Source organism: Pristiophorus japonicus, chromosome 28, assembly GCF_044704955.1.
Source record: "Pristiophorus japonicus isolate sPriJap1 chromosome 28, sPriJap1.hap1, whole genome shotgun sequence".
Taxonomy (NCBI): domain Eukaryota; kingdom Metazoa; phylum Chordata; class Chondrichthyes; family Pristiophoridae; genus Pristiophorus; species Pristiophorus japonicus.
Window position 1 is genome coordinate 6406905 of NC_092004.1, and position 15373 is coordinate 6422277.

Consider the following 15373-nt stretch of genomic DNA (forward strand, 5'->3'; position numbering starts at 1 on the left):
GCACAAAAGGAGGGAGGCAGGGTGACGACTTCGTCTGGAGGAAAGATGGGAAGGTGATAGCCCCCGCTTGTATTAGACAAATGCTCATGGAACTACACCACGGTATCAGTCATGTCGGACGGAACATCATGATAACAAACATAACTGAGGACTGGTGGTGGCCAGGAATGGGACAGTACACAGCTAAGTACTGCCAGCAATGTGTCACGTGTGCCAAGCAAAACCCAGGAAAGGCCATTAAGGTTAGAATGGCTCACCAACCACGACCAAGGGGGTCGTGGGAATGTATACAGATAGACTTCATGGGACCTTTACCATTCTCAAGGGAAAATAAATCGATCAGTTTATGCGGTGGGTAGAAGCGTTCGCCACGCGAAATTGCACCGCAATCACGGTGGCCGGAATATTGGAAGAGGACTAATCCCACGTTGGGGCGTCGCTATCCAAATCGATTCCTTTCAAGTAACCTATTTTACCGGACATATAATGAAGGAATTGTGTGCTATGTTGGATATTAGACAGAAGTTTCACATCCCCTATCACCCACAAAGCTCTGGGATGGTATAACGTATGAACAGGACACTTAATACAGCCCTAGCAAAGGCCATCCAAGAGACGGGACAAGCTTGGGCGCATTTACTACCCACAATCTTGATGAGACAAAGGGCAATTCCTAACCGAGTGACAGGATTAACTCCACATGAGTTGATGACAGGCAGGGCGATGCGCCTGCCGGAAGGAATCATAACTGCGGGATCCGACGTAGAACCGAGGGATCGGATTAGAAAGTATGTCTTGGAACTGAGTATGCAACTGATGGAATTGAAGAAGGAGGTGAGGGAACAGCAAGCAGGCAGGGACGAACAGAAGGAATTGGAGGATAAGTGGGAGGTCCCGCAGGTAGCCGTGTAGGTAATGGTAAAATATCTGCCAGGATGAACGGGGTTTGATCCCTGTTGGTCTGGCCCATTTGAAGTCCTAATTAGTGGAGATATGTGCGCCTGCATAGATATGGGTGGGGTTGGCCGATGGAAACATTGGTCTCAGCTCAAAGAATATGAATCCAACGACCCCAGCACAAGCGAACAAAACAAATAACCCTGCCTTCATACACCTTCTAGGAAACTGAAGGCGCTGCATCAGCAGAAAATGCCCGAAGAAATAAAGACAATACAAGATGAATGTGTTATGCAATATTATGTGCAGTTTGTTTTTTGTGTAATTGTACTATGTAGCCGAGAGAGGACTCAGGCCACAGCACCCCCACGGACCAAGAGAGAGTTGTATGTGAACACCTTTTTGTACATGTCATACATCTATGCCACGAAAGCCAATGCTGCCAGCTGTTGGGTCTTTGTCCATGTCCCCACACACTCGGAGTAAGGAATCCCTCTACCATCAATCCCATTTAGTGATAATGAGACAGCCAGCTGGATGTCTGGAGTTAGAACAGGATCCACACGCGTTAGTTCTTGTGCCATAGAGGCAGACGGCAGCACCATAATAAAATTAAAAGCCATGGGTATAATTCAGAACAGTGTAGTGGGTGGAGACGATCATCCTATAACGATTCCTATCTACCACTGTTCCTGAGAACAAGGTGTAAGAAGGGACAGGGATGGGGCTATGTCTCACAAGGCAGGGACGACCAGAAGATCCTATTGTGGGGTACAGTAACTGCACATATAGCTGTGCCTTACCTGCCGAAGGGGGTAGGGTGACACTCCCGTCATTAAACAGAAATGTTGACTTTCAGGTCCAATGGGACCCCCCAGTGATAAATAAGTATACGCCCTACAACGGGACTCATTTTGTGTGCGGTCACAGGACCTACCCCTGGTTGCCCCGAGAATGGATGGGTTCTTGTTTTCTGGCTTATATCGTACTCTACATGTATCACCTGGGTTCTCTGAAGGACCTCTACCGGAGAGCCAGGCGAGCAATCACGGAGACGGAAAGATTCTGGGCCATTGCGTTTCCCTGATATGGAGCTGGTAAATTGGCAAGGGAATCCATTAACATGGCTTGCGTCCTGGAACAGGTGGCCAACGATGCAGCTGAAGCCCCAGTTAAGGTTAATGCCGAGAAGGCAGCCCTCCGCACAGCAGCTCTGCAAAATTGGATGACCCTTAACTATGTGTTGGCAGAAAAAGGGGGAACCTGTGCCCTCATCAGGGCCGAATGTTGTACATACATCCCGGATAGCTCGGGAGAAATTACTGATCTGGCAGAGTATATCCAAGAAGAAGTTAAAAAGCTCAAGCAACCACCAGCCTCCACGTTGTGGGACTGGTTCTCAGGGTGGTTAGGGTCTATGGGAACTTCACTAATCCAAGGTCTGGTTACCTTTGTGGTTTTGGTAAGAATGCTGTGTTGCCGATGTATGTTACTTAAATATTGTATAAGCAAAGCACTGTCATCTTTATATCGAGCAGACCAGTAACCCAACTACCAGAAACTAACACACCAGAACAGACATTTGTACCGAGAAGGTCCACCAGGGAAAGAAAGGCTCCCGACTGCCTCACCTTGTAAATAGTTTTCACTTTTGGGGAGGGGAGTGATGTTGTGTATCTGTAAAACATGCACTCCCATATTCAACCATCAGGGAGTGCATCGCTGAAGTCGCCAGGGATCCCAGATCTCTTGGGAGCACTGTACATAATCCGGCCTCGAAGGCCAGTTCCTCACTCTGGAGTGTCTGAATAAAGACTAAGGTCACTGTTACTTAAACCTCCCTGTGTGCAGTCTCATCTGTGTTAGGAACATAATAACTGGGCCCCTGGGTTACACACTGTCTGATCTCACTGGGCCCCCAGGTTACACACTGTCTGATCTCAATGGCACCCCGGGTTACACAGTGTCTGTTCTCAATGGGCCCCCGGGTTACACACTGTCAGATCTCACAGGGCCCCCGGGTTACACACTGTCAGATCTCACAGGGCAAACCACTGGGTTGCACACTGTCTGATCTCACTGGGCCCACCCACGGGTTACACACAATCGGATCTCACTGCCCCCTGGGTTAAACACTGTCTGATCTCACTGGCCCCCGGGTTACACACTGTCTGATCTCACAGGACCCCCGGGTTACACACTGTCTGATCTCACAGGGCACACCACTGGGTTACACATTGTCTGATCTCACTGGGCCCACCCACGGGTTACACACAATCTGATCTCACTGGCCCCCGGGTTACACACTGTCTGATCTCACTGGGCGGATATTGCGGATATAAGAGGGGTCAGAAGGTAGAGTAAGGAGGAGGAACTGAGGGAAATCCTTACTAGTCGGGAAATTGTATTGGGGAAATTGATGGGATTGAAGGCCGATAAATCACCAGGGCCTGATGGACTGCATCCCAGAGTACTTAAGGAGGTGGCCTTGGAAATAGCGGATACATCGACAGTCATTTTCCAACATTCCATTGATTCTGGATCAGTTCCTATCGAGTGGAGGGTAGCCAATGTAACCCCACTTTTTAAAAAAGGAGGGAGAGAGAAAACAGGGAATTATCGACCAGTCAGCCTGACATCGGCAGTGGGTAAGATGATGGAAACAATTATTAAGAATGGCATAGCAGAGCATTTGGAAAGAGTTGACATGATAGGTCCAAGTCAGCATGGATTTGTGAAAGGGAAATCATGCTTGACAAATCTTCTGGAATTGTTTCAGGATGTTTCCAGTGGAGTGGACAAGGGAGAACGAGTTGATGTGGTGTATTTGGACTTTCAGAAGGCTTTCGACAAGGTCCCACACAAGAGATTAACGTGCAAAGTTAAAGCACATGGGATTGGTGGTAGTGTGCTGACATGGATTGAGAACTGGTTGGCAGACAGGAAGCAAAGTGTAGGAGTAAATGGGTACTTTTCAGAATGGCAGGCAGTGACTAGTGGCGTACCGCAAGCTTCTGTGCTGGAGCCCAGCTGTTTACACTGTACATTAATGATTTAGATGAGGGGATTAAATGTAGTATCTCCAAATTTGCGGATGACACTAAGTTGGGTGGCAGTGTGAGCTGCGAGGAGGATGCTATGAGGCTGCAGAACGACTTGGATAGGTTAGGTGAGTGGGCAAATGCATGGCAGATGAAGTATAATGTGGATAAATGTGAGTTTATCCACTTTGTCGTCAAAAACAGGGAGGCAGAATATTATCTGAATGGTGACAGATTAGGCAAAGGAGAGGTGCAACGAGACCTGGGTGTCATGGTACATCTGTCATTGAAAGTTGGTATGCAGATACAGCAGGTGGTGAAGGCGGCAAATGGCATGTTAGTCTTCGTAGCGACAGGACTTGAGTATAGGAGCAGGGAGGTGTTGCTACAGTTGTACAGGGCCTTGGTGAGGCCACACCTGGATATTGTGCACAGTTTTGGTCTCCTAACCTTAGGAAGGACATTCTTGCTATTGAGGGAGTGCAGAGAAGGTTCACCAGACTGATTCCTGGGATGGCAGGACTGACATATGAAGAAAGACTGGATCGACTAGGCTTATATACACTGGAGTTCAGAAGAATGAGAGAGGAACTCATAAAACGTTTACAATTCTGACGGAACTGGACAGGTTAGATGCAGGAAGAATGTTCCCAATATTGGGGAAGTCCAGAACCAGGGGTCACAATCTAAGGAAAAGGGGTAAGCCATTTAGGACCGAGATGAGGAGAAACCTCTTCACCCAGAGAGTGGTGAACCTGTGGAATTCTCTACCACAGAAAGTTTTTGAGGTCAATTCGTTAGATTATATTCAAAAGGGAATTAGATGTGGCCCTTACGGCTAAACGGATCAAGGGGTATGGAGAGAAAGCAGGAATGGGGTACTGAAGTTGAATGATCAGCCATGATCTTATTGAATGGTGGTGCAGGCTCGACGGGCCATATGGCCTACTCCTGCATCTATTTTCTATGTTTCTTTGTTTCTATGATGATGATAATGACCCAGAATTGGACACAATACTCCAGTTAAGGCCGAACCAGTATTTTATGCAGGTTCATCCTAATATCCACCCTTCTGTACTCTATTCCTCTATTCATGAAGCCTAGGATCTGATAAGCCTTTGTAACTGCTTTCTCAACCAGCGCTGCAACCTTCAGCAATTGGTGCACATATTCTCCTGGGTCTCTGTTCGTGCACCCCTTTAAAATTGTACCCTTTAGCTTATATTTCCACTCCTCTTTCCTCCCACTAAAATGTATCACTTTTGAACTTTTTTACGTTAAATGTCATCTGCCACATGTCCACCCATTCCACCAGCGTGTCTATGTCTTTCTGAAGTCTATCACCATCCTCCTCACTGTTCACTGTACTTCCACGTTTTGTGTCACCTGCAAATTTGGAAATTGTGCCCTGTACACCCAAGTCTAAGTCATTAATATAGATCAGGAAAAGCAGTGGTCCCAGAACCGACCCCTGGGGAACACCACTTCCTCGACTCTGAAAAATAACCGTTCACCACTACTCTGTGTCACTTAGCCACTTTCATATCCATGCTGCCACTGTCCCCGTTATTCCATGGGCTTCGATTTTGCTGGTATTGGTAACACGCCAGGAATCACTAAACACAAAACCCAGTCTGTTAATCACTTTCAACTACCGGAATTAGCATGTACCCCACAGCATCTCTTCTACCTTCAATATTTGAATAGAGCATCACGCCTGTAAACCTGGTTTAAGTTTATATCCACTCAGCAAATCTATTTAAGAAAAGCCTGTAGGCCGATGAGACACTGTTAAGGTGCCAGTGTGCTGCTGGATTGCTTGGCATTTTGCCTGTAATGGACTCCGTATTTTGGTCTCTATATTTATGAAAGCATTGGAGGCTGTTCAGTGAAGGTTCATTAGGTTGATTCTGGAGATGAGAGGATTAACTTATGAAGATAGATTGGGCCGAAACACATTGGAGTTCAGAAGAATGAGAGGTGATCTTATCGAAACATAAGATAATGAGGGGGCTCAACAAGGTGGATGCAGAGAGGATATTTCAACTCTTAGGGGAAACTAAATTGAGGGGACATGGTCTTAGAATCAGGGGCCACCCATTTAAAACTGAGATGAGGAATTTATTTTCTGAGGTTTGTAAATCTGTGAAATTCTTCAGCCCAAAAGAGCTGTGGAGGCTGGGTCTTTGAATAAATTTAAGGCAGAGATAGATAGATTTTTGAGCGATTAAAGGAGTAAAGGGTTATGGGGAGCAGGCAGGGAAGTGGAACTGAGTCCATGATCAGAACAGCCATGATCTTATTGAATGGCGGAGCAGGCCCGAGGGGCCAAATGGCTTACTCCGGCTCCTATTTCTGATGTTCTCATGTTCTAACTGAACATTTCACCCAGTGTAACCTTGTCTGTAATGAAATATTTTCTTTTAGTAAGCCTCAGGTCCTTGCTCATGTCTGCTGCAAATTCCAGAGTTGATTCCGGAGATGAGGGGGTTGACTTATGAAGATAGGTTGATTAGGTTGGGCCTATACACATTGGAGTTCAGAAGAATGAGGTGATCTTAGTGTGGCCCTGAAGGACTGTGTCCAGGCTGAAGTTCTGTTCCCCCTGTAAGATCCTCCCCCGAGATTGTCCTTTCTCACCTCCAGCCAGGTGATTCTAAACACTCAGGTGGGAAAGACAAGAATCCACAGCAATGTGTTGAAAGTAAGACAAATTTATGTGTCTATAACACAAATATTAAACTCCAGTACAGTTACAGGAGTTATTAACATCAGCGTTACAGGGGTTCTAAACCCCAACTGTAAGAATGAATACGATTCAGTCCGGGATGTGATTACCAGCAGCAATGATGTGGAATCTATATGGGTAGAGCTGCAGAACACCAAAGGGCAAAAAACGTTAGTGGGTGTTGTGTGCAGACCTCCAAACAGTAGTAGTGATGTTGGGGAGGGCAACAAACCTTAAATTAGGGGTGCATGCAATAAAGGTGCAGCAGTTATAGTAGGTGACTTTAATATGCACATAGATTGGGTTAACCAAACTGGAAGCAATACGGTGGAGGAGGATTTCCTGGAGTGCATAAGGGATGGTTTTTTACACCAATATGTCGAGGAACCAACTAATGGGGGAGGCCATCTTAGACTGGGTGTTGTGTAATAAGAGAGGATTAATTAGCAATCTCGTTGTGCAAGGCCCCTTGGGGAAGAGTGACCATAATATGGTGGAATTCTGCATTAGGACGGAGAATGAAACAGTTAAGTCAGAGACCATGGTCCAGAACTTAAGGAAGGCTAACTTTCAAGGTATGAGGCGTGAATTGGCTAGGATAGATTGGCGAATGATACTTAAGGGGTTGACTATGGATGGGCAATGGCAGACATTTAGAGACCGCATGGATGAACTACAACAATTGTACATTCTCGTCTGGCGTAAAAATAAAAAAGGGAAGGTGGCTCAACCGTGGCTATCAAGGGAAATCAGGAATAGTATTAAAGCCAAGGAAGTGGCATACAAATTGGCCAGAAATAGCAGCGAACCCGGGGACTGGGAGAAATTTAGAACTCAGCAGAGGAGGAGAAAGGGTTTGATTAGGGCAGGGAGAATGCAGTACAAGAAGCTTGCAGGGAACATTAAGACGGATTGCAAATGTTTCTATATATATGTAAAGAGAAAAAGGTTAGTAAAAACACACGTAGGTCCCCTGCAGTCAGAATCAGGGGAAGTCATAATGGGGAACAAAGAAATGGCGGACCAATTGAACAAGTACTTTGGTTCGGTATTCACTAAGGAGGACACAAACAACCTTCCGGATATAAAAGGTGTCGGAGGGTCTAGTAAGGAGGAGGAATTGAGGGAAATCATTATTAGTTGGGAAATTGTGTTGGGGAACTTGATGGGATTGAAGGCCGATAATTCCCCAGGGACTGATGGACTGCATCCCAGAGTACTTAAGGAGGTGGCCTTGGAAATAGTGGATGCATTGACAGTCATTTTCCAACATTCTATTGACTCTGGATCAGTTCCTATGGAGTGGAGGGTAGCCAATGTAACTCCACTTTTTAAAAAAGGAGGGAGAGAGATAACAGGGAATTACAGACCGGCCTGACATCGGTAGTGGGTAAAATGATGGAATCAATTATTAAGGATGTCATAGCAGTGCATTTGGAAAGAGGTGACATGATAGGTCCAAGTCAGCATGGATATGTGAAAGGGAAATCATGCTTGACAAAACTTCTGGAATTTTTTGAGGATGTTTCCAGTAGAGTGGACAAGGAAGAACCAGTTGATGTGGTATATTTGGACTTTCAGAAGGCTTTCGACAAGGTCCCACACAAGAGATTAATGTGCAAAGTTAAAGCAAATGGGATTGGGGGTAGTGTGCTGACATGGATTGCGAACTGGTTGTCAGACAGGAAGCAAAGAGTAGGAGTAAATGGGGACTTTTCAGAATGGCAGGCAGTGACTAGTGTGGTACTGCAAGGTTCTGTGCTGGGGCCCGAGCTGTTTACACTGGACATTAATGATTTAGATGAGTGGATTAAATGTAGTATCTCCAAATTTGTGGATGACACTAAGTTGGGTGGCAGTGTGAGCTGCGAGGAGGATGCTATGAGGCTGCAGATTGACTTGGATAGGTTAGGTGAGTGGGCAAATGCATGGCAGATGAATTATAATGTGGATAAATGTGAGGTTATCCACTTTGGTGTTAAAAACAGAGAGACAGACTATTATCTGAATGGTGACAGATTTGGAAAAGGGGAGGTGCAAAGAGACCTGGGTGTCATGGAACATCAGTCATTGAAGGTTAGCATGCAGGTACAGCAGGCGGTTGAGAAAGCAAATGGCATGTTGGCCTTCATAACGAGGGGATTTGAATACAAGGGCAGGGAGGTGTTGCTACAGTTGTACAGGGCCTTGGTGAGGCCACACCTGGAGTATTGTGTACAGTTTTGGTCTCCTAACTTGAGGAAGGACATTCTTGCTATTGAGGGAGTGCACCGAAGATTCACCAGACTGATTCCCGGGATGGCGGGACTGACCTATCAAGAAAGACTGGATCAACTGGGCTTGTATTCACTGGAGTTCAGAAGAATGAGAGGGGACCTCATGGAAACGTTTAAAATTCTGACGGGTTTAGACAGGTTAGATGCAGGAAGAATGTTCCCAATGTTGGGGAAGTCCAGAACAAGGGGACACAGTCTAAGGATAACGGGTAAGCCATTTAGGACCGAGATGAGGATGAACTTCTTCACCCAGATCGTGGTGAACCTGTGGAATTCTCTACCACAGAAAGTTGTTGAGGCCAATTCACTAAATATATTCAAAAAGCAGTTAGATGAAGTCCTTACAACTAGGGGGATCAAGGGGTATGGCGAGAAAGCAGGAATGGGGTTCTGAAGTTGCATGTCCAGCCATGAACTCATTGAATGGCGGTGCAGTCTAGAAGGGCCGAATGGCCTACTCCTGCACCTATTTTCTATGTTTCTATGTTTCTAATAATAGCAGCATCCAACCCCTGCAGTTACTTGTGAACTCGCTGGTGGCTCAGCAGGTTGGATGAGGTCGTGAATCCCTTCCAACACTTGGAGCAGGTGAACGGCCTCTCCCCAGTGTGAATTCGCTGGTGTATCAGTAGTTCGGATAAGCAAGTGAATCTCTTTCCACATTCAGAGCAGGGGAATGGTCTCTCCACAGCGTGAACTCGCTGATGTGTCAGCAAGTCGGATAACTGCGTGAATCCCTTCCCACACTCAGAACATGTGAACGGCCTCTCGTGAACTCGCTGGTGTCTCAGCAGGTGGGATGAACGAGTGAATCCCTTCCCACATTCAGAGCAGCTGAACGGCCTCTCCCCAGTGTGAACTCGCTGGTGTCTCAGCAGGTGGTATGACAGAGTGAATCCCTTCCCACAGTCAGAGCAGGTGAACGGCCTCTCCCCAGTGTGAAGTCGCTGGTGTCTCAGCAGATGCTCTTCTCACAATCAGAACATTTAAAAGGCCTCTGCCCAGTGTGAACTTGTTGGGGTATCAGGAGGTGCTGTTTGCTTTTAAAACTCTTCTCACAATCAGAACACTTAAAAGGTCTCTCCCCAGTGTGAACTCGCTGGTGTGTCAGCAGATGGGATGACAGAGTGAAACCCTGCCCACAATCCGAGCAGGTGAACGGCCTCTCCCCAGTGTGACCTCGCTGATGTATCAGCAGCTGCTGTTTACTTTGAAAACTCTTCTCACAGTCTGAACATTTAAAAGGCCTCTGCCCAGTGTGACCTCGCTGGTGTGTCAGCAGGTGGGATGACACAGTGAATTCCTTCCCACAGTCGGAGCAAGTGAACGGCCTCTCCCCAGTGTGACCTCGCCGATGTATTTCCAGCTGGGACGGGTAGTTGAATTGTTTCCCACAATCCGCACATTTACACGGTTTCTCCCCAGTGTGACTGCACTTGTGTCTCTCCAGTTTGAACGATCGGCTGAAGCCTTGTCCACACACAGAGCACGTGTACCGTTTCTCCCCACTGTGAACGGTGCCTTCTGATTCCATGGTCAAAAGCTGATGATATTCCAGTCCAGATGTAGCGAGTGACTGTCAGATCTTGAGGTGATATTTGGTTTGAGCTTCCAGTCTACAAATCCTCCCCTTTTAACACCCTGTAAAATGAATTTCAAACACGAAAAAGGGAGTGTGAGAGAGAACCCACAAAAACACAAAGGCAGGTTGTGAAATTGAGCTTAATGAGTCTGTTCATTTTTGGGGTCGGCACTAGAAAAAAGTGACCATGAAAGCTGCCGGATAGTCGTAAAAACACATCTGGGTCACTACTGTCCTTCAGGGAAGGGAACCCATCTCCCTCGACAGGCCCACATGGGAATGTGTTGGTCCCACTGGGCCCAGAATTACTGGGGGTGAAACCTACCAGCTTCTCCCCCCTCTCCATCCAGCTCAAACTGATGCAACAAACAGATCCACACAGGAGGCCAGGGAGTGACTTCCACATCCAGTGCCCACCCTGACATAGAGCGGCTGGGAATTGCTGGGCCTGCTGTATAAACGCAAGTTGTTGTATTCCTGGTGTGGGGGAGGTGCTGTCCCCGCGGTTGGCTGGTGCCTGGCCCGGCGGCTCTGCCTCAGGGCCTGAGAGCAGCACTCGGTGTTGCCCGGGGACTGAGAGCCGCACTCGGTGTTGCCCAGGGCCTGAGAGCTGCATTCGGTGTTGCCCGGGGCCCGGGAGCCGCACTCGGTGTTGCCCGGGGCCCGAGAGCTGCACTCGGTCTTGTCCGATGCCTGAGAGCCGCACTCGGTGTTGTCCGGGGCCTGAGAGCTGCACTCGGTGTTGTCCGGGGCCTGAGAGCCGCACTCAGTTTTGCCCGGGGCCCGAGAGCCGCACTCGGTGTTGCCCGGTGCCCGAGAGCCGCACTCGGTGTTGTCAGGGGCCTGAGAGCTGCACTCGGTGTTGTCCGGAGCCTGAGAGCCGCACTCAGTGTTGCCCGAGTCCCGAGAGCCGCACTCTGTGTTGCCCGGGGACTGAGAGCCACACTCGATGTTGCCCGGGGACCGAGAGCCGCACTCGGTGTTGCTCGGGGCCCGAGAGCCGCACTCGGTTAAAAAGTAGGCAGACAAAAAGCAGGAAACTATAGACCAGTTAGCCTAACATCTGTATTTGGGAAAATGTTAAAGAGTTAATTCTTAAAGAAGCATTAGCATGACATTTGGAAAAGTATAATTCGGTCAGGCAGAGTCAGCATGGATTTATGAAGGGGAAGTTAAGTTTGACAAATTTGCTGGAATTCTTTGAGCATGTAACCAACAGGGTGGATGAAGTGGGTGTGGTGTATTTGGGCTTCCAGAAGGCATTTGACAAGGTGCCACATAATAGATTACTGCACAAGATAAAATTTCACAGGGTTGATGTTAATATATTAGCATGGATAGAGGATTGGCTAACTAACAGAAAACAGAGAGTCGGTGTAAATGGTTATTTTTCGGGTTGACAATCAGTAACTAGTGGGGTACCGCAGGGATCAGTGTTGGGACCCCAACTATTTACAAGCTATATTAACGACTTGGAAGAAGGGACAGACTGTAAAGTAGCCCAGTTTACTAGCGATACATAGATGGGAGGAAAAGCAATGTGTGAGCAGGACACAAATAATCTGCAAAAGGACACAGATAGGCTAAATGAGTGGGCAATAATTTGGCAGATGGAGTATAATGTTGGAAAGTGTGAGGTCATGCACTATGGCAGAAAAAAAATGAAAGAGCAAGTTATTATTTAAATGGAGAATGATTGCAAAGTGCTGCAGTACAGCGGGACTTGGCGGTACTTGTGTATGAAACACAAAAGGTTAGTATGCAGGTACAGCAAGTGATCAGGAAGCCCAATGCAATCTTGTCCTTTATTGCAAAGGGGCTGGAGTACAAAAGCAGGGAGGTCTTGCTAACGTTCTACAGGTTATTGATGAGGCCACACCTCAAATACTGCGTGCAGTTTTGGTTTCCATATTTACGAAAGGATATACTTGCTTTGAAGGAAGTTGAGAGAAGGTTCAGTAGGATGATTCCAGAGATGAAGGGTTGAGAAAAGATTGAGGAGGTTGGGCCTCTACTCATTGAATTCAGAAGAATGAATGAAAGGTGATTTATCGAAATGTATAAGATTCTGAGGGGGCTTGACAAGGTGATAGCAGAGAAGATGTTTCCACTGATAGGGGAGACTAGAACTAGGGGACATAATCTTAGAATAAGAGCCCCCCCATTTAAAACTGAGTGGAGGTGGAATTTCTTCTCAGAGGGTTGAAAATCAGTGCAATTCGCTGCCTCAGAGAGCTGTGGAAGCTGGGACATTGAATATATTTAAGACAGAGATAGACAGTGTCTTAACCGATAAGAGAATAAGGGGTTATGGGGAGCGGGCATGGAAGTGGAGCTGAGTCCATGATCGGATCAGCCATGATCGTATTAAATGGCGCAGCAGGCTCGAGGGGCCGTATGGCCTATTCCTGCTCCTATTTCTTATGTTCTTATTTTCTTATATAGTGGGTGTCTGGTATGGGAGTGTGGATTTGACTCTGCATCTCTGGTATGTCCGGGATCGAGGAGGCCTATAAAGGTTTGTCGGAGGAGGAGTTCGGGCAGTTGAGCAGTGAGAGTCTGGGGTCGAGGAGGCGGGAGTTCCGGGGTCGAGGGGGCGGGAGTTCCGGGGTCGAGGAGGCGGGAGTTCCGGGATCGAGGCGGCGGGAGTTCCGGCGTCGAGGAGGCGGGAGTTCCGGGATCGAGGGGGCGGGAGTTCCGGGGTCGAGGGGGCGGGAGTTCCGGGGTCGAGGAGGCGGGTAAGTGATTGGCTGGTTATTGGTAGGTAGCTTTTCTTTTTCTTTTTTACATCAGGAAGCAACCTTTGAACATTGTTGTTGCCAGTTTAAATACAGCTAAGGGTTAAATCATGGCAGGAGTGCTCAGACACGTGTTATGCTTCTCCTGTACTATGTGGGAAATCAGGAACACTTCCGGTGTCCCTGACGACTATGTGTGCAGGAAGTGTTTCCGCCTCCAGCTCCTGACGGACCGTATTGCGGCACTGGAGCTGCAGGTGGATTCACTTTTGAGCATCCACGATGCTGAGAATGACGTGAATAGCACGTTTAATGAGTTGGTCTTACCACAGTTAAAGGGTACACAGCCAGATAGGGAATGTGTGAACAAAAGGAAGAGCAGTGCAAGGAAGGTAGTGCAGGGGTCCCCTGCGGTCATCACCCTGCAAGACAGATACACTGCTTTGGGAACTGCTGAGGGGGATGACTCATCAGGGGAGGGCAGCAGCAGACAAGTTCATGGCACGGTGGCTTTTTCTGCCGCACATGAGGGCAGGAAAACGAGTAGGAGTGCGATAGTGTTAGGGGATTGCATTTTAAGGGGAATAGGTAGGCGTTTCTGCGGCCGCAACCGAGACTCCAGGATGGTATGTTACCTCATTGGTGCAAGGGTCAAGGATGTCTTGGAGTGGGTGCAGGACATTCTGAAAAGGGAGGGTGAACAGCCAGTTGTCATGGTGCAATAGGTACCAATGACATAGGTAAAAAACGGGATGTAGTCCTACGAAACGAATTTAGGGAGCCAGGAGTTAAATTTTAAAAGTTGGCCTTAAAAGTAATAATATCAGGATTGCTACCAGTGCCACGTGCTAGTCAGAGTAGGAATCGCAGGATAGCTCAGATGAATACGTGGCTTGAGGAGTGGTGCAGAAGGGAGGCATTCAAAATCCTGGGACATTGGAACAGGTTCTGGGGGAGGTGGGACGAGTGCAAACCGGACCGTCTGCACCTAGGCAGGACCAGAACCAATGTCCTGGGGGGAGTGTTTGCTAGTGCTGTTGGTGAGGAGTTAAATCAATATGACAGGGGGATGGGAACCTAGGCAGGAAGACAGAGGGAAATAAAATAGAGGCAGAAGCAAAAGCTAGAAAGGAGAATAGTAAAAGTGGAGGGCAAAAATAAAAAGGGCCACATTACAACAAAATTCTAAAGGGGCAAAGTGTGTTAAAAAGACAAGCCTGAAGGCTCTGTGCCTCAATGCGAGGAGTATTCAGAATAAGTTGGATGAATTAAATGCGCAGATAGCAGCTAACGGATACGATGTGATTGGCATCACGGAGACATGGCTCCAGGGTGACCAAGGCTGGGACCTCAACATCCAAGGATTTTCAGCATTTAGGAAGATAGACAGAAAGGAAAAGGAGGCAGGGTGATGTTGCTGGTTAAAGAGGAAATCAATGCATTTGTAAGCAAGGACATTCGCCTGGATGATGTGGAATCGATTTGGGTGGAGTTAGCGAATTCCAAAGGACAGAAAACGCGACTGGGAGTTGTATAGACCACCAAATAATAGTAGTGAGGTTGGGGACAGCATCAAACAAGAAATAAAGGATTTGTGCAATAAAGGTACAGCAGTAATCATGGGTGCCTTTAATCTACATATAGATTGGGCTAACCTATTGGTAGCAATGCGGTGGAAGAGGATTTCCTGGAATGTATTAGGGATGGTTTTCCAGACCAATATATCGAGGAACCAACGAGGGAGCTGGCCATCCTACACTGGGTGATGTGTAATGAGAAGGGACTGATTAGCAATCTTGTTGTGCGAGGCTCCTTAGGGAAAAGTGAACATAATATGGTAGAATTCCTTATTAAGATGGAGCGTGACAACGTTAATTCGGAAAATAGGGTCCTGAACATAAGGAAAGGTAACTTCGATGATATGAGGCGTGAATTGGCTAGAATAGACTGGCAAAGGATACTTAAAGGGTTGACGGTGGATAAGCAATGGCAAATATTTAAAGATCACATGGATGAACTTCGACAATTGTACATCCCTATCTGGAGTTAAAATAAAACGGGGAAGGTGGCTCAACCATGGCTGACAAGTTAAATTAAGGATAGTGTTAAAG

At 47.3% G+C, this 15373-nt stretch overlaps 1 pseudogene; it reads right to left on the reverse strand.

Moving 5' to 3' along the window:
- Nucleotides 1–6756: 6756 nt before the first annotated feature.
- Nucleotides 6757–15373, reverse strand: part of LOC139239569 (zinc finger protein 271-like) — a 55219-nt pseudogene continuing 46602 nt past the window's right edge.